Genomic DNA, 21,291 nt, shown 5'->3' with positions numbered 1-21,291 from the left:
TTTATGCAGCCAACATAGGAGCACCTCAATACATAAGGCAAATACTAACAGCCGTAAAAGGGGAACTCGACAGTAACACATTCATAGTAGGGGACTTTAACACCCCACTTTCACCAATGGACAGATCATCCAAAATCAAAATAAATAAGGAAACACAAGCTTTAAATGATACATTAAACAATATGGACTTAACTGATATTTATAGGACATTCCATCCAAAAACAACAGAATGCACAGTTTTCTCAAGAGCTCATGGAACATCCTCCAGGATAGATCATACCTTGGGTCACAAATCAAGCCTTGGTAAATTTAAGAAAATTGAAATTGTATCAAGTATCTTTTCTGACCACAAGCTATGAGACTAGATATCAATTACAGGAAAAGATCTGTAAAAAATACAAACACATTGAGGGTAAACAGTACACTACTTAATAACTAAGTGATCACTGAAGAAATCAAAGAGGAAATTAAAAAATACCTAGTTACAAATGACAATGGAGACACAACGATCCAAAACCTATGGGATGCAGCAAAAGCAGCTCTAAGGGGGAAGTTTATAGCAATACAAGCCTACCTGAAGAAACAGGAAACATCCCGAATAAACAACCTAACCTTGCACCTCAAGCAATTAGAGAAAGAAAAACAAAAAAACCTCAAAGTTAGCAGAAGGAAATCATAAAAATCAGATCAGAAATAAATGAAAAAGAAATGAAGGAAACGATAGCAAAGATCAATAAAACTAAAAGCTGGTTCTTTGAGAAGATAAACAAAATTGATAAACCATTAGCCAGACACATCAAGAAAAAAAGGGAGAAGACTCAAATCAATAGAATTAGAAATGAAAAAGGAGAAGTAACAACTGACACTGCAGAAATACAAAAGATCATGAGAGATTGCTACAAGCAACTCTATGCCAATAAAATGGACCACCTGGAAGAAATGGACAAATTCTTAGAAAGGCACAACCTGCCAAGACTGAATCAGGAAGAAATAGAAAATATGAACAGACCACTCACAAGTAATGAAATTGAAACTGTGATTAAAAATCTTCCAACAAACAAAAGCCCAGGACCAGATGGCTTCACAGGCGAATTCTATCAAACATTTAGAGAAGAGTTAGCACCTATCCTTCTCAAGCTCTTCCAAAATATAGCAGAGGGAGGAACACTCCCAAACTCATTCTACGAGGTCACCATCACCTTGATACCAAAACCAGACAAGGATGTCACAAAGAAAGAAAACTACAGGCCAATATCACTGATGAACATATATGCAAAAATCCTAAACAAAATACTAGCAAACAGAACCCAACAGCACATTAAAAGAATCATACACCATGATCAAGTGGGGTTTATTCCAGGAATGCAAGGAGTCTTCAATATACGCACATCAATCAATGTGATAAACCATATTAACAAACTGAAGGAGAAAAACCATATGATCATCTCAATAGATGCAGAGAAAGCTTTCGACAAAATTCAGCACCCATTTATGATAAAAAGCCTCCAGAAAGTAGGCATAGAGGGAACTTACCTCAACATAATAAAGGCCACATATGACAAACCCGCAGCCAACATCATCCTCAATGGTGAAAAACTGAAAGCATTTCCACTAAGATCTGGAACAAAACAAGGTTGCCCACTCTCACCACTCTTATTCAACATACTTTTGGAAGTTTTAGCCACAGCAATCAGAGAAGAAAAGGAAATAAAAGGAATCCAAATCGGAAAAGAAGAAGTAAAGCTGTCACGTTTGCAGATAACATGATACTCTACATAGAGAATCCTAAAGATGCTACCAGAAAACTACTAGAGCTAATCAATGAATTTGGTAAAGTAGCAGGATACAAAATTAATGCACAGAAATCTCTAGCATTCCTATACACTAAGGATGAAAAATCTGAAAGTGAAATCAAGAAAACACTTCCATTTACCATTGCAACAAGAAGAATAAAATATCTAGGAATAAACCTACCTAAGGAGACAAAAGATCTCTAGACACTGATGAAAGAAATTAAAGATGATACAAACAGATGGAGAGATATACCATGTTCTTGGATTGGAAGAATCAACATTGTGAAAATGACTCTACTACCCAAAGCAATCTACAGATTCAGTGCAATCCCTATCAAACTACCACTGGCATTTTTCACATAACTGGAACAAAAAATTTCACAATTTGTATGGAAACACAAAAGACCCCAAATAGCCAAAGCAATCTTGAGAACGAAAAATGGAGCTGGAGGAATCAGGTTCCCTGACTTCAGACTATACTACAAAGCTACAGTAATCAAGACAATATGGTACTGGCACAAAAACAGAAAGATAGATCAATGGAACCAGATAGAAAGCCCAGAGATAAACCCACGCACATATGGTCACCTTATCTTTGATAAAGGAGGCAGGAATGTACAGTGGAGAAAGGACAACCTCTTCAATAAGTGGTGCTGGGAAAACTGGACAGGTACATGTAAAAGTATGAGATTAGATCACTCCCTAACACCATACACAAAAATTAGCTAAAAATGGATTAAAGACCTAAATGTAAGGCCAGAAACTATCAAACTCTTAGAGGAAAACATAGGCAGAACACTCTAGGACATAAATCACAGCAAGATCCTTTTAGACCCACCTCCTAGAGAAATGGAAATAAAAACAAAAATAACCAAATGGGACCTAATCAAACTCCAAAACTTTTTCACAGCAAAGGAAATCATAAACAAGACCAAAAGATAACCCTCAGAATGGGAGAAAATATTTGCAAATGAAGCAACTGACGAAGGATTAATCTCCAAAATTTATAAGCAGCTCATGCAGCTCAATAACAAAAAAACAAACAACCCAATCCAAAAATGGACAGAAGACCTAAATAGACATTTCTCCAAAGAAGATAAACAGACTGCCAACAAACACATGAAAGAATGCTCAACATCATTAATCATTAGAGAAATGCAAATCAAAACTACAATGAGATATCATCTCACACCAGTCAGAATGGCCATCATCAAAAAATCTAGAAACAATAAATGCTGGAGAGGGTGTGGAGAAAAGGGAACACTCTTGCACTGCTGGTGGGAATGTGAATTGGTTCAGCCACTATGGAGAACAGTATGGAGGTTCCTTTAAAATCTACAAATAGAACTACCATATGACCCAGCAATCCCACTACTGGGCATATACGCTGAGAAAACCATAATTCAAAAAGAGTCATGTACCAAAATATTCATTGCAGCTGTATTTACAATAGCCTGGAGATGGAAACAACCTAAGTGTCCATCATCGGATGAATGGATAAAGAAGATGTGACACATATATACAATGGAATATTACTCAGCCATAAAAAGAAACGAAATTGAGCTATTTGTAATGAGGTGGATAGACCTAGAGTCTGTCATACAGAGTGAAGTAAGTCAGAAAGAGAAAGACAAATACTGTATGCTAACACATATATATGGAATTTAAGGGAAAAAAATGTCATGAAGAACCTAGGGGTAAGACAGGAATAAAGACACAGACCTACTAGAGAATGGACTTGAGGATATGGGGAGGGGGAGCGGTAAGCTGTGACAAAGCGAGAGAGAGGCATGGACATATATACACTACCAAACGTAAGGTAGATAGCTAGTGGGAAGCAGCCGCGTAGCACAGGAAGATCAGCTCGGTGCTTTGTGACCGCCTGGAGGGGTGGGATAGGGAGGGTGGGAGGGAGGGAGACGCAAGAGGGAAGAGATATGGGAACATATGTATATGTATAACAGATTCACTTTGTTATAAAGCAGAAACTAACACACCATTGTAAAGCATTTATACTCCAATAAAGATGTAAAAAAAAAAAAGTGGGGTGATCTTTTACAAGCATAAATATCTGACACACAGTAGACTGGTGGTTCTCTTTGTGGGCTCCAATAAAAACAAAATGGAGGGCTTCCCTGGTGGCACAGTTGTTGAGAGTCTGCCTGCCAGTGCAGGGGGCCCGGGTTCAAGCCCTGGTCTGGGAAGATCCCACATGCTGTGGAGCAACTAGGCCCGTGAGCCGCAACTACTGAGCTTGCGTGTCTGAAGCTTGTGCTCCACAACAAAAGAGGCCACGACAGTGAGAGGCCCGCGCACCGCGATGAAGAGTGGCCCCCACTTGTTGCAACTAGAGAAGGCCCTCGCACAGAAATGAAGACCCAACACAGCCAAAATTAAATTAATTAATTAATTTCTTTAAAAAATGGAACCACATATGTTTTCTTCACCCTTCAGTCATTCTACCCTAGCCTCATCACTTCTATTTTCCACAGCACTAGAGTCTATTTTCATTAAACTATTCATTCTTTCATATCAAAAAAGTTAACAACCTTCCTGTGCGCATATGAAACTCATTCACAGAACTGTAGCTAAAGTAAACCAACCATAATTTGCTTCTATTCAGTCTTTTGTACTGACATAAGCACTACCTTTTTCCTCTTCCAAGGTTACCCTTGTTCCTTTTTCCTTTGCACGTTTCCCAGGAGGTCTGCACGAAAGCATAAACTTTCACATTAGACAGGTGAATAAGGAAGCAGACACAGAGCAATGCATACACTGTTTGAAGAGGTTTTCCCACCCAACCTCCTTCACTCTCACAGCCTCGCACCCAGCCACAATTTTAGTCTCGCAGAATCCATTTTATATTCTGTTCCATAAACATATATATCTTTGTATAAAAAGAAACCGGACAAAATTGAGAATGTTATTAAAGATACAAGTAATAATACACTGGTAGAGTCCGCTCTGTGCTCAGCCCCACGCTGCCCCTCACATGGTGTCTTAGTCCATTCAGGCTGCCGTACCAAAATACCACAGGCTGGGTGGCTCATAAACAGTAGAAATTTATTTCTCACAGTTCGGGAAGCTGAGATCAGGGTGCCGGTATGGCTGAGTGAGGGCCCTCTTCCAAGTTGCAGACTTCTTGTTTTATCCTCAAGTGGCAGAAGGGGCTAGGGAATTCTGTGGGGCTCTTTACAAGGGCACTAGCCTCATTCATCAGGGCTCTGCCCTCATGACTGATCACCTCCCAAAGGGCTCACCTCCTAATACCAGCATATTGGGCACTGGGATTTCAACATATGAATTTTGAGGGGATACAAACATTCAGCCCATAGCACGTGGTCAGCAGAGCCTGGATTCTTGTCTCCCTTTTACAGGCAGGGACACTGAAGTTGGGGGTGGCAGTGTGACACTTCCTCGAGGTTTCTCTTCCATAAAGTGACTAAATCAGAATTCAAACCCAAGTTCAGAGTCCTTTTCTGTACACTATGCTCCAGAGTAATACATTGTTGTAAAATTCAAAACAATTTTTTCACAGAAAAGAAAAAGAACAGGGATATATGTAAGAAGAAAGATAAAGAACAGAGATCTATATGTGACAAAAGAGACAACAGAGGTATTTACATTTACATAGGACAATTGTGTAAGAAAAGCAGCTACTAACTGCTACCATTTCTAGTACCTTCTACAGAACACAATGGAAATCCACATAATTTTATGTCATGTTATGTACCGATAACAGTAGAACAACAAACTTTGCACATATTTTCACCTCCTCTTAATGTTCTAACTGCGCTGTTGTAGGCTGTTTATTCCTTAGCCAACACAGGCTACTGCAATAAATTGTTTGTTTTTTTAAAATTTTTGAATATTATTTTATTTATTTTTTTATACAGCAGGTTCTTATTAGTTATCCATTTTATACATATTAGTGTATAAATGTAGATCCCAATCTCCCAATTCATCACTCCACCTGCCCCCCGCCACCTTACCCCCTTGGGGTCCATACATTTGTTCTCTACATCTGTGTCTCAACTTCTGCCCTGCAAACCGGTTCATCTGAACCATTTTTCTAGATTCCACATACATGCGTTAATATACGATACTTGTTTTTCTCTTTCTGACTTACTTCATTCTGTATGACAGTCTCTAGATCCATCCACGTCTCTACAAATGACCTAATTTCATTCCTTTTTATGGCTAATATTCCATTGTACATATGTACCACATCTTCTTTATCCATTCATCTGTCAATGGGCGTTTAGATAGCTTCCAGGACCTGGCTATTGTAAATAGTGCTGCAATGAACATTGGGGTGCATGTGTCTTTTTGAATTATAGTTTTATCTGGGTATATGCCCAGTAATGGGATTGCTGGGTGATATGTTAATTCTATTTGTAATTTTTTAAGGAACCTCCATACTGTTCTCCATAGTGGCTATATCAATTTACATTCCCACCAGCAGTGCAAGAGAGTTCCCTTTTCTCCACACCCTCTCCAGCATTTGTTGTTTGTAGATTTTCTGATGATTCCCACTCTAACTGGTGTGAGGTGATACCTCATTTTGATTTGCATTTCTCTAATAATTTGATTTGCAGTTTTGATTTGCATTTCTCTAATAATTAGTTATGTTGAGCAGCTTTTCATGTGCTTCTTGGCCATCTGTATGTCTTCTGCCCATTTTTTGATGGGGTTGTTTGTTTTTTTAATATTGAGCTGTTTATATATTCTGGAGATTATCCTTTGTCCATTGATTTGTTTGCAAATATTTTCTCCCATTCTGAGGGTTGTCTTTTCATCTTGTTTGTAGTTTCCTTTGCTTTGCAAAAGCTTTTTAGTTTCATTAGGTCCCATTTCTTTATTTTTGTTTTAATTTCCATTACTCTAGGAGGTGGATCAAAAAAGATCTTGCTGGGATTTTTGTCAAAGAGTGTTCTTCCTATGTTTTCCTCTAAGAGTTTTATAGTATCCAGTCATACATTTAGGTCTCTAATCCATTTTGAGTTTATTTTTCTGTATGGTGTTAGGGAGTGTTCTAATTTCATTCTTTTACATGTAGCTGTCCAGTTTTCCCAGCACCACTTATTGAAGAGACTGTATTTTCTCCATTGTATATCCTTGCCTCCTTTGTCATAGATTAGGTGACCATAGGTGCGTGGGTTTATCTCTGGGCTTTCTATCTTGTTCCATTGATCTATGTTTCTGTTTTTGTGCCAGTACCATATTGTCTTGATTACTGTAGCTTTGTAGTATAGTCTGAAGTCAGGGAGTCTCATTCCTCCAGCTCCATTTTGTTCCCTCAAGTCTGCTTTACCTATTTGGGATCTTTTGTTTCTCCATACAAAATTTAAGGCTTTTTGTTCTAGTTCTGTAAAAAATGCCATTGGTAATTTGATAGGGATTGCACTGAATCTGTAGATTGCTTTGGGTAGTATAGTCACTTTCACAGTATTGATTCTTCCAATCCAAGAACATGGTATATCTCTCCATCTGTTTGTATCATCTTTAATTTCTTTCATCAGTGTCTTACAGTTTTCTGCATACAGGTCTTTTGTCTCCCTGGGTAGGTTTATTCCAAGGTATTTTATTCTTTTTGTTGCAGTGGTAAATGGGAGTGTTTCCTTAATTTCGCTTTCAGATTTTTCATCATTAGTGTATAGGAATGCAAGAGATTTCGGTGCATTAATTTTGTATCCTGCAACTTTACCAAATTCACTGATGAGCTCTAGTAGTTTTCTGATGGCATCTTTAGGATTCTCTATGTATAGTATCATGTCATCTGCAAACAGTGACAGTTTTACTTCTTCTTTTCCAAATTGGATTAATTTTCTTTTCTTTTCTTCTCTAATTGCCATGGCTAGGACTTCCAAATCTATGTTGAATAGTAGTAACAAGACTGGACATCCTTGTCTTGTTCCTGATCTTAGAGGAATTGCTTTCAGGTTTTTACCATTGACAATGATGTTTGCTGTGGGTTTGTTGTATATGGACTTTATTATGTTGAGGTAGGTTCCCTCTATGCCCACTTACTGGAGAGTTTTTTATCATAAATGTGTATTGAATTTTGTCAAAAGCTTTTTCTGCATCTATTGAAATGATCATATGGTTTTTATTCTTCAATTTGTTAACATGGTGTATCACATTGATTGATTTGCATATATTGAAGAATCCATGCATCTCTGGGATAAATCCCACTTGATCATGGTGTATGATCCTTTTAATGTGTTGTTGGATTCTGTTTGCTAGTATTTTGTTGCGGATTTTTACATCTATATTCATGAGTGATATTGGTCTGTAATTTTCTTTTTTTGTAGTATCTTTGTCTGGTTTTGGCATCAGGGTGATGGTAGCCTCGTAGAATGAGTTTGGGAGTATTCCTTCCTCTGCAATTTTCTGGAAGAGTTTGAGAAGGATAGGTGATAGCTCTTCTCTAAATGTTTGATAGAATTCACCTGTGAAGCCATCTGGTCCTGGACTTTTGTTTGCTGGAAGATATTTAATCACACTTTCAATTACATTACTTGTGATTGGTCTGTTCATATTTTCTATTTCTTCCTGGTTCAGTCCTGGAAGGTTATTCCTTTCTAAGAAATTGTCCATTTCTTCTAGGTTGTCCATTTTATTGGCATAGAGTTGCTTGTAGTAGTCTCTTAGGATGCTTTGTATTTCTGCAGTGTCTGTTGTGACTTCTCCTTTTTCATTTCTAATTTTATTGATTTGAGTCCTCTCCCTGTTTTTCCTGATGAGTCTGGCTAATGGTTTATCAATTTTGTTTATCTTCTTGAAGAACCAGTTTTTAGTTTTATTGATCTTTGCTATTGTTTTCTCTGTTTCTATTTCATTTATTTCTGCTCTGATCTTTATGATTTCTTTCCTTCTGCTAACTTTGGGTTTTGTTTGTTCTTCTTTCTCTAGTTCCTTTAGGTGTAAGGTTAGATTGTTTATTTAAGATTTTTCTTGTTTCTTGAGGTAGGCTTGTATTGGTATAAACTTTCCTCTTAGAACTGCTTTTGCTGCATCCCATAGGTTTTGGATCGTTTTGTCTTCATTGTAATTTGTCTCTAGGTATTGATTTCCCCTTTGATTTCTTCAGTGATCTCTTGGTTATTTAGTGATATATTGTTTAGCCTCCATGTTTTAATTTCTCCCTCAAATATGAATGCGATCCTTGCCAGGTAGGTGATGTTGGTTTTAGGTTCTTCCCTTTCATCATTTTTTTTTTTTTTTTTTTGCGTTACGCGGGCCTCTCACTGTTGTAGCCTCTCCCATCGTGGAGCACAGGCTCCGGACGTGCAGGCTCAGCGGCCATGGCTCACGGGCCCAGCCACTCCACGGCATGTGGGATCTTCCCAGGCCAGGGCACAAACCCGTGTCCCCTGCATCGGCAGGCAGACTCTCAACCACTGCGTCACCAGAGAAGCCCCATTCTTTTATCTTTATTGTCTTCTGCAGCAGTGAATTCCACCATTCTGTCTTCCAGGTCACTTATCCGTTCTTCTGCCTCAGTTATTCTGCTATTGATTCCTTCTAGTGTAGTTTTCATTTCAGTTATTGTATTGTTCATCTCTGTTTGTTTGTCCTTTAATTCTTCTAGGTCTTTGTTAAACATTTCTTGCATCTTCTCGATCTTTGCCTCCATTCTTTTTCCGAGGTCCTGGATCATCTTCACTATCATTATTCTGAATTCTTTTTCTGGAAGGTTGCTTATCTCCACTTCTTTTAGTTGTTTTTCTGGGGTTTTATCTTGTTCCTTCATCTGGTACATAGCCCTCTGCCTTTTCATCTTGTCTGTCTTTCTGTGCATGTGGTTTTTGTTCCACAGACTGCAGGATTATAATTCTTCTTGCTTCTCCTGTCTGCCTTCTGGTGGATGAGGCTATCTAAGAGGCTTGTGCACGTTTCCTGATAGGCGGGACTGGTGGTGGATAGAGCTGGGTGTTGCTCTGGTGGGCAGAGCTCAGTAAAACTTTAATCTGCTTGTCTGCTGATGGCTGGGGCTGGGTTACCTCCCTGTTCGTTGTTTGGCCTGAGGCGACCCAACACTGGAGCCTATCCAGCTCTTTGGTGGGGCTAATGGCAAACTCTGGGAGGGCTCATGCCAAGGAGTACTTTCCAGAACTTCTGCTGCCCGTGCCTTGTCCCCACAGTGAGCCACAGCCACCCCCCACCTCTGCAGGAGACCCTCCAACACTAGCAGGTAGGTCTGGTTCAGTCTCCTATGGTGTCACTGCTCCTTCCCCTGGGTTCCGATGCACACACTACTTTGTTTGTGCCCTCCAAGAGTGGATTCTCTGTTTCTCCCAGTCCTGTCGAAGTCCTGGAATAAAATCCTGCTAGCCTTCAAAGTCTGATTCTCTAGGAATTCCTCCTCCCGTTGCCAGACCCCCAGGTTGGGAAGCCTGACATGGGGCTCAGAACTTTCACTCCAGTGGGTAGACTTCTGTGGTATGTGTTCTCCAGTCTGTGAGTCACCCACCCAGCACTTATGGGATTTGATTTTATTGTGATTGTGCCCCTCCTACCATCTCATTGTGGCTCCTCCTTTGTCTCTGGATGAGGGGTATCCTTCTTGGTGAGTTCCAGTGTCTTCCTGTCGATGACTGTTCAGCAGTTAGTTATGATTCCGGTGCTCCCACAAGAGGGAGTAACCGCATATCCTTCTACTCCACCATCTTGAACCAATCTCTCCCAATAAATTCTAGTTTATCAAAAATATATCTAGGAGAGACAGTGTTCCGGATAACTGAATTTGCCGATTAAGTGAGACTACTAAACAAAGTAACATCTCATTTATTTCAGACTCTGCCCAGATTAAAAGATTGAATACAGGGTTTGATAAACGTTTTCTGTAAAAGGTCGGACGGTTAAATTCTTTAGGCTTTGCAGGCCATCTGGCCTCTGCAGCAACTACTAAACTCTACCCTGGTGTGAAAGCAGCAGCAGACAATATACAAACAAATGAGTGTAGATATATTCCAATAAAGCTTTATTTATAAAAACAGGTTTGGCCCACAAACAGTAGTTTGCCAATCCCTGTTGTGAAACATATCCCTCACCCAGAAGGGAAAAATGCACTCATGTTCTCATTTACTCTGAAGGGTGGACTGACATCCTGAGTGAAGTCTTATTCTCTCATTTTGTACACAGTTTTTAAAAACTGGGCTATATTCTTGCTTACAACCTACAGCAAAATTGAAGCAGGTATTTCAAATCAAGGGTGCTAGTGTAGGCCAGTATAGTGAAGGCCAAAATCCTTCAGAACACAGCCAGAGGACTGAAACAGCAGAGCAGTCTGTATCAGCTACTTTAGGGGCAAAACACTCTCCCTAAGCACTTTAACATCATCTTAATGATTTTAATATCACATGACTCAATATCACTTACTTAGAATGATGACTCTGAATCAACAAAGGAGAGATTCCATTTAATCTCTTTAAGACAGAAGAAACATGGAGACACATAAGATCCATTCAGAAAGACCCATGAAAACTGGCCACCAGAAGTTTTGGAACTAACTGAAGAAACTTTAGGCATCTAGAATATATATTTTATTAAATAATTCCCCAGATAATAATAGGAAGATAAACATTCATAAAGCACTTACTATGAGTCATGCATCCTTCCAAGTGTTTTACATATATTAATTTATTTAATATACACAACGATCCAACCAAGTAGGTACTATTATTATACCATTTTTCAGATAAAGAATGGAGGTAAAAGGAGACTGAATAACTTGCCCAGGGTAAAACAGCTACTAACTGTGGGACCTGAACCCACGCAGTCTTGCTCCAGACACCAGTTTTCCAATTACTACACTATGCCAAGGAATTACCTTATAACTATATGTGGGCTGCCTTATTTCAAAGACCATGAACATGATAAGATATATGTAAAATCTCTACTAAATACAATATAATCTTCACAATCTAACAATTTAGAATTGTCACTGTTTTTCAATGCCTCAGGGTAAAGATTCTAAGTGTCTATTATTTTTGTTCAGTTCCACCAAAATAAAAAGATTGCTTGGATGTTAGATGAAGATATTTTATACTTTTTCAGTGTTGCCTTTAAAATTGTTTTTGGAATGTGCCAGGAAAATAAACAAGTAAATGGAGTTATGGGAAAATTCTTTTTAGGCATTCCTAGTTCTATCAGATAAATATGAGGATGTGAAATGAGTAAGTCCTTCTATTTCTTAGGTCAGGACATGAAGATTAAAACAGATATTTAGGGGCTTCCCTGGTGACGCAGTGGTTGAGAGTCTGCCTGACGATGCAGGGGACACGGGTTCATGCCCTGGTCCGGGAAGATCCCACATGCCGCGGAGCGGCTAGGCCCATGAGCCATGGCCGCTGAGCCTGCGCGTCCGGAGCCTGTGCTCCGCAACGGGAGAGGCCCGCATACCACAAAACAAACAAACAAAAAAACAGATATTTATTTGTTGTCTTTATTTCTTAAATAACTTAATTGTAAATTTGGCTTATATTGGAGGAAAGTAATTTGGTAAAATAACTGAGGTTACTACTGACTTAACACCCACCAAAAATATTTGACCCTAATATATCCAGAGTAAAGGACTAAAATTGGTTTATGATGTTCATTAAAAGAAAATTACAAGTTTGTGGGAGATTTTTTTTTAAATAGCAATGATCTGAAAAACATTTTTGGTTACTGAGTAAGCATCTGTGTTCTTTTTTGTTTCTGATATAAATATTTTTGCTAATCTCCAAAAGTTCAGAGTGGAAAGAAATCTTTGTAGCCTCTAGAAAATAGAGAGGCTACAAACCAAGTTTATATTAATTCCACCATTTGTTCAACTCCAGGCAAGAAACATTTCTCCAAAAGCTGTACACTCTCTTTATAGCACTCTTCCCCAATAAAAAACTAGCATTCATTGCAAAATTTACATAATACTCAAGGAACAGGAAAGAGTGGAGAAGTTTTGATCAGTCATTTTATAGTTGTTGCCTGTTTTTCAATTTCTTCACACCTTTTTCTAAAACTACAAAGCAAGAAATTCAAACACCTGACACAGAAGAGGATGGGCTAGGTGGGAGGAGAAAAACATTCTGTTACCACTTTCTTCACTATTGGACATAAATGTTAAATCAATGGTATTCCCTATAATCATCATTTTCAATCATATGCAAATAGCCTTGGAAAATTGTTAACATATGGGATTAAGAATTAAAAAGTTAAATCGTATTCTTAATTTTTTCTAGATGGTGAAGATTATAATGTTTTAAATCTAACTTATACATAGTGGTCAGACTCAAGCCTTAGAGCCTATGTAGCCCTATTAAATAACAGAAAAGAAAGGAGAGAAGAAGAGACGGTAGGAGACAGTAGGAGAGGGAAGGGAAAGGGAGGGGAGGGGAGGAGAAGAAGGAAAAAATAAAAGGAAAGAATATAAAAGAAAAGAACAAAAGATATGGCATAAGTTGGTGAGTTGACCAATAAACCAACTTTCTATTTTTCCTGGAGACAAATAGGACTCATGTCCCAGCCTCCTTTATATTAGGTGAGGCCAATAGGTGACCAAACTCTGGCCTAAAGAATGTGAGCAATCCTCTAGGTGTTTTCCCCTTTGCCAATGCACAAGGACCTGGAAACTGGTGATAATTAGTTGATGAGAAAAGTGTCACAAGAAAACCACTTGAATGGGAGAAATTTGCCCATCAGGAATATCCATTTTGGTAAATTGGTAAAACCACTATGGAAAACAGTATAGAGGCTCCTCAAAAAATTAAAAATAGAACCACCATATGATCCATAAGTCCCATTTCTGGGTATATATCTGAAGGAAATGAAATCACTATCTCTAAGAGATATCTGCACCCCATGTTCATAGCAGCATTATTCACAATGACCAAGACATGGAAACAACCTAAATGTCCATCCATGGATGAATGGTTTTTCAACAATGATAGATAAACATAAACACACACACACACACACACACACACACACAAAAACACAGAGTAGAATATTATTCAGCCATAAAAAAAGAAGGAAATTCTGCCATTTGCAATAATATGGATGAACCTTGAGGGCATTGTGCTAAGCGAAATAAGTGAAAGACAAATATTGTATGACTTCACTTATATGTGAAATCTAAAAAAGCTGAATTTATAGAAATAGAGAGTAGAATGGTGTTTGCCAGGGTCTGGGGAGGTGGAGGAAAGGGGGAAATGTTAGTCTAAGAGTACAAACTTCCAGTTATAATATGAAAATGTTACAGGGATCTAATGTACAGCACAGAAATTATAGCTAATAATACTGTATTATATACTTGAAAGTTGCTAAGAGGGTAAATCTTAAACATTCTCACCAAGAAAAGAAAAATGGCACCTAGGTGACATGATGCAGATGTTAGCTAATACAATGGTGGCAATCATTCTGCAATACAGTAGTCCCCTCTTATCCTTGAGAGATATGTTCCAAGACCCCCAGTGGATGCCTAAAACCATGGATAGTACAAACTCTATACATAATATTTTTCCCTACACTTACTTACCTATAATAAAGTTCATCTGAATTGCCAGCATCACTACTCTTGCACTTTGGAGCCATTATTAAGTAAAATGAAGGTTACTTGAACACAAGCACTATGATACCTTTACAGCTGATCTAATAATCAGATGGCTACTAAGTGACTAGCACGTAGGCAAAGTGATGATTCACATCCTGGGAGGGAGGAGAAGCAGAATAGCATGAGATTTCATCACGCTACTCAGAGTGGCGTGTAATTTAAAACTTATGACTAGTTTATTTCTGGAATTTTCCATTTAATACTTTTGGACCTTGGTTGACCTCGGGTAACTGAAACTGCAGAAACTCACACCTTGGACAAGGGAGGAGTATTGTATCTAAATGTATCAAATCAACTCATTGTATGCCTTAAACTTACACAATGTTATATGTCAACTATATCTCAGTAAACCTGGGGGGAACAAAGGAGTTAAAAACATTCTTTAATTATAATTTTAAATTACTGAAGAGTGGTCTTATCCAATCATTAAAGGTACAAGAAAGTCAGGACAATGGTTACAGATGGCAGTTTTCAAACTGTACTATAATCATCTCAGTAGATACAGAAAAAGTTTTTGATAAAATTTAACATCCATTTATAATAAAAGCTCTCCAGAAAGTCTTTATAGAGGGAAAATACCTCAACATAATAAAGATCATATATGACAAGCCCACAGCTAGCATCATATTCAACAGTGAAAAGCTGAAAGCATTCCCTCTAAGATCAGGAACAAGAAAAGGATGTCCACTCTTGCCACTTTTATTCAAGACAGTAGTGGAAGTCCTAGCCACAGAAATCAGACAAGAAAGAGAAATAAAAGGAATCTAAATTGGAAAGGAAGAAGTAAACCGTGTCATTATGACATGATACTATATATAGAAAATCCTAAAGACACCATCAACAAACTACTAAAGCTCATCAATGAATTCAGTAAAGTTGCAGATTACAAAATTAACATATAGAATCCGTTGCATTTCTATACACTAAAAACAAACTATCAGAAAGAAAAATTAAGGAAACAATCCAATTTACCATAGCATCAAAAAGAATAAAATACCTAGGAATAAACCTACCTATGGAGGCAAAAGGCCTGTACTATAAGACACTGATGAAATAAACTGAAGACACCACAAACAGATGGAAAGATACATCATGTTCATTCATGGAAGAATGAGTATTGTTAAAAATGACCATACTACCCAAGGCAATCTACAGATTCAATGCAATCCCTATCAAAATACCAAGGGCATTTTTCACAGAACTAGAACAATAACTGTAAAATTTGTATGGAAATATAAAAGATCCCAAATAGCCAAAAACAACCTTGAGAAAGAACAGAGCTGGAGGTATCATGCTCCCTGGCTTCAGACTATACTATAAACCTGCAGTAATCAAAACAGTATGGTATTGGCACAAAAACAGACACACAGATCAATAGACCAGAATAGAGAGCCCAGAAATAAACCCATGTACCCTTGGTCAATTAATCTATGACAAAGGAGGCAAAAACATACAATGGAGAAAATATAGTCTCTTCAACAAGTGGTGCTGGGAAAACTGGACAGACACATGTAAAACAATGAGATTAGAACGTTCCCTCACACCACATACAAAGATAAACTCAAAATGGTTTAAAGACCTAAATGTAAGCCCTGAAACCATAAACTCCTAGAAGGGAACATAGAACACACTATGACATGAATCGTAGCAACATTTTTTTGGATCTCTCTCCTAAGGCAAAAGAAATAAAAGCAAAAGTAAACAAATGAGACCTAATTAAACTTAAAAGCTTTTACACAGTAAAGGAAACCATCAATGAAATGGAAGACAAACTACGGAATGGGAGAAAATATTTGCAAATGATGTGACCAACAAGCAGTTAATATCCAAAACATAATATATAAACAGCTCATACAACTCAATATCCAAAAAAAACAAACAACCCAATCAAAAAATGGGCAGAAGACCTAAATAGACATTTCTCCAAAAGAGACATAAAAATGGCCAACGGGCACATGAAAAGATGCTCAACATCACTAACCATCAGAGAAATGCAAATCAAAACCACAATGAAATATCACCTCACACCTGTCAGAATGGCTATCACCAAAAAGACCACAAATAACAAATGTCAGTGTGGAGGAAAGGGAACCATTGTACACTGTGGGTGGGAATGTAAATTGGTGTAGTCACTGTGGAAAACAGTATGGAGGTTTCTCAGAAAACTAAAATAGAACTACCATATGATCCAGCAATTCCACTCTTGGATATATATAAAAAAACAAACATTGTTTTGAAAAGATACATGCACTCCAATGTTCTTAGCAGCACTATCTACAATAGGCAAGATATGGAAGCAACCTAAGTGTCCATCAACAGATAAATAGATAAAGAAGATGTGGTGTGTGTGTGTATCTCCTGGGAGAGGGAAGGGGGAGGAGTGAGATAGGGGTAGGGGATTAAGAAATATAAATTACTATGTATAAAATAAATAAGCTACAGGATATATTATATCCTGTATATAATATATATATATATATATACAGGATACATATAATCCTGTATATAATATATAATCCTGTATCCGATATATATATAATATATATATTATATTTATAGCACAGGGACTATAGCTTATGTTTTGTAATAACTTTAAATGAAGTATAACCTTTAAAAATTGTGAATCGCTATGCTGTACACCTGAAACTTATATAATATTATACAACTATAGCTCAATAAAAAAATAAATTTTAAAAATTAAAAAAAAAATTTTAACTATACTACAAATGAAATTCCTTCATTTCTGTAAAGTCCTCTCATAAATTGCTGAGTAAAGTATGTAGGATAAAGATAAGAGAGGATTCATTTCATTTTTATATTTGTTTTACTTATTGTGCTCCCTGTATGGTTTCATCTTTAAAAAAAAGAGAGCGATCCTATAGGTGGTAGAACTGTCTCAGACTAACCAATAGTACTTAGAAAATAATCACTCTTAACAACAGTGCACTTAAGCAGCAGAAACGCAGGACACACCTGTGGCCAATCTTCCAAAAAGTGTGATGACCTTCCAGAGTAGAATTAGTTAAAAATTTGGGATTCAGAACTGCTGACTGAACTTTCTAGATCATTCAGAAAGTCATTTTGACCATTCATTTTATTCCTGGGATGAAAAGACCTAGGAATAAGCATCACCTTAACCTACATGTTTATTTCATTAGTTAAATTTAATAAAGAGAGTCAAAACAGGAATAAAAAGCCCAAGAACATCTGTCAGTCTAAATTTTCTAACTCATTTTTTCCTCTGAGGAAACTATGCCCTCTAAAACTTTGTCATTAACAGTTCTAAATATAGACTGTGAGGGAATGCTTATCTGACTATTGGCTTTGTGCTATATCTAAGTGGAAGGAAAGTCATGGCACCAGCTTAACCAACAAGAAAATCCACCCTGTTTGAGGGAAGCAGACATAGCTTAGAAAGCTAATCAAACTAATCAGTAAGAAATGTATGTCTATATTAGCAGTCACTCCCTACGCATTCTCCCCCCAGTTCCTGGCAACAATTAATCTATTTTCTGTCTCTGTGAATTTGCCTATTCTGTATATTTTATATAAATGGAATCATATGATTTTTTAGAAAAGAAGTGTGTGTGATATTTTCCATTTTAAAAACTGACAATTATATCTTTTATTAATATTCTGATAACAGTTGTCATAAGTAAGATTTACATGGCACTTAGAAGTTTACTAAATATATTTTCACATACAATATCACATTTTTATTGTCACGGTAACCATACTGGTATTTTTAATACTCAAGCAACAGACAGATGAGGACTGAGGCTCTGAAAACCTTTGTAATTTTTCAAGATCAAACAGTGAAGACGTTCTTTGCTTTAAAAAGTACTTATCCAGAACCGGGAACACGCTTTTAGAAGTAAAGGAAGCTAACTAGTGCTAAGATCTTCTGCAATGATAATGTACACTTGTAAAGTAGATCACAGTGCACAAAGAATTAAAACGTTCTTTAATCAGCACTTTCTCATCATGCTGCTGATATTCACCAATACAGTAAAATACCAGGACATATATCATCATTTTCATTTTATAGACATAGAGACTGAGGCTTAGAAAAATTTAATGATGACCTGAGCATGATCTCACTGACTCCAAGATTAATGCACTAAGTCTTTCTGTCTCTTGAAATTGGAAATTGGAAGGATACAATTCTGGCTAGTGACTAATATAATGAAAAATTGTATCACCTGCATACACTATATAATTAAAGTGGAAAAAATGATTTTTTAAAAATTAAATGAAAGCTCCTCCTCTTCCAATGGGTAGTGTCGAGCTCCACAAACAGAGGGAATCATACAATTCTAAAGTGTTTAACTCTTTGTGGTAGCGATGGGGGGGGATTGTTTCATTTGTTTTGCTCCACCTTCTTTAAAACATGCTCCAGGTGGGACAGCGAGTCTTTTGAAAACGCCAGCTAAGAACAATTAAATTCTTTGGCAAGAGTAAGCAATAAGATTAGTCCTATATATAACAGTGGAAAAAATGTCTTAGAGAAGAGTAAGTCTTTCCAAAAGCAAAATTTACCAAATGAAACACTGGAAAATGTAATTCAATCAAGAAATAATATTTTCTTTCCATTTGGATTGTTGTCATTGCTTTAGTAGGTAGTGTTAATAGTTGCCAAAAGCCAATTTGTATTCATGAATGCTTTGCAAGTTCATGATGTAATACATTCCTTTTTGGATATATCTTTTGTCAAATCCATCTGTCTATGGCAGATATGCATAGTTTTACAGAACCTTATCTGCAAAAAAACTTCCACTGTCAGACAAAAACAGCTATAGAAAATAAAGAGGAGGGGAGGGAAAACAGATCAACTACTGCTATTTGGAAAATGTTTCCTTTTTTCACAACGCCTTGCTCATGGATACCTGTCCACTGGACACCTGGCACACCTCTACTCTTCCTTTCCTTAATATTCTGCCCTTTCATGAAAAAGAGATGTAACCCCAGCATCTCAGGGAGAACTGAAAGATGAAGGTCCTGGAGGAAGCACCAATGCAAGATGTCAATACTCCCACCAGAAGTTCCCTGAGCCACGTTCTGAACACCTTCTGAATTGCATGAGCAGCTGATTAACATTTGATAATTAAGCATAAGTCACTTTTTATTTGATTCATCTCAATAAGAGCTCAAGCAAGTTAATGCTATAAAGAATGAGGGCACAAAAAGCTGGAAGGGAATGAGATTGCTATACCGAGAAAGCTACACTGACCCTATGGCAAGAAAAGGAGCCGGCTTAGAGGTCAGAAACTAGTTCAGAGAAAGCAGTTTCCACCCTTACCATTTATCACTGTAGATGGGTCCTGAACCACCTGGAGGGGCGAGATGATAGTCCCTCAACAGATGCACTACTTTCTTCCACTGTTAGAGTCAGTTAGGAATGTAGAAGAGTGAATGTCAACTATTACTATTAGCGTCTACAGCCACAGAAACCCAATAAATGAACTCACTATACTATCACAATAAAGAAGCTTATACTGTTTCTTCACAAAGTAAATGTATTTCTGAAAGAATGTATTAGAATTATACTTTTTAAAACTATTTCACATACACTTGGCTGATACAGAAAAGGATTCTATGTTAATTATTTTTCTCTTCTTTAAACCTCATCCATTGCTGTGACCTAAAAGGGGTCATATTTTAGAGGGCAAAAATATTTTAACAACAAAACTTTGCACTTCAGTGTGACCAAAACATAAAATTTTGCAAAAAACATAACTACTATTTCTTTCCTACTGACTAAATCATGTCATTTAAATAGGTGCAACCAAAAACAAACCACTCTTGGGTATAAAAATAATATTTTTATAGGAATTGGCAAGTAACTACTCTAGCTATTAGAAGTTTATATTTGCCCCGGAAACCTGTGATTTTAAAAACTGTTCAAATGATTTATGCTTGAGGCTTATACATAGCACAAATATACACATTTGTATCTCTAAGTCTAAAGAGGAAAAATTAGACAGAAAGTAAACTGGAAAACAACCCCAAATTATAAGAAATTCCCTAACTTTGTGCTGTATTGAGAAAAGGTATAAAAATGATTTGGGAGGAAGAAAAATTATTTATTTTTACACATTAACTTCATAGACAAAAGCCCGACTTTTTTATGATAGGTTAGGATAAAATCAATCATGTTTTCAAAGTAAAAAGTGAACTGCTTCCACTCACCAGTCTACACTCGTATTAATTCTATCCTGCAGTGCATGCTATAGAGGGTAAAAACATGCTGATGTTTTCTAGTTGCTCAGTTCAGTCTGCTCCGGCTTTATCTTCAACCTGGTTAGCAACAGAAGCCACCACCAGCAATTACACAAACCTAACAACGGCTTCCTTGGGATTTGATCCGTTCCTACCACACGTCCCAATCCACATGCTTTCTTCTGTTACCACTGTTGTCTGTGTGTGTTTAATGTGCTTCTTAAAAGGCTTTTGAAAAAACAACCTAGGGATTTCTCATTCAGCTCCCTACCACATAAACAGGACCACTGAGGAGCATTTTTATACATGTAAAAATGTTCTAGTTATCCATAGACTATGTCTCAGTACAGCTTCAGATGACTGCAAAGAAAAGCTCTGTTGTCATTTCATACTTCTCCTCTTTCTGTGCTCTAACTGCTGTGTACCTGTGTCCCGAAAGGACTGCCTGCCATGAGCTGCTCCTTCCCAGCTATGGATGGCAGGGGTGGGAAATCTTGAAACTTGCCCGACTCGAGGGCTCTCAGCCGTTGCTTTGACACCAGCAATCTGTTTAACCTGTTGGACCTTTATCACTTTTCCTGACCCCATAAAACAAACAGGGCTAGCAAAGGCACTGAAGAGCCTCCTTCAAAAGGCAGCTTGCCTGTGAGTCGTGGCAAAAAGCTGGAATGACCCTGCCAGGTC

The 21,291-nt window shown here is 37.4% G+C and overlaps 1 protein-coding gene across 2 annotated transcripts in view; it reads right to left on the bottom strand.

The window, feature by feature from the left end:
* PDE4D (phosphodiesterase 4D) overlaps positions 1-21,291 on the bottom strand; it is a 1,454,760-nt gene that overhangs the window by 1,433,171 nt on the left and 298 nt on the right. The gene's annotated exons all lie outside the window — the stretch shown is intronic.

This window comes from Orcinus orca, chromosome 3 (assembly GCF_937001465.1).
Source record: "Orcinus orca chromosome 3, mOrcOrc1.1, whole genome shotgun sequence".
Taxonomy (NCBI): Eukaryota; Metazoa; Chordata; class Mammalia; order Artiodactyla; family Delphinidae; genus Orcinus; species Orcinus orca.
The sequence above is the reverse complement of the archived record's forward strand: the minus strand, read 5'-3'. Positions and strand labels throughout refer to the sequence as shown.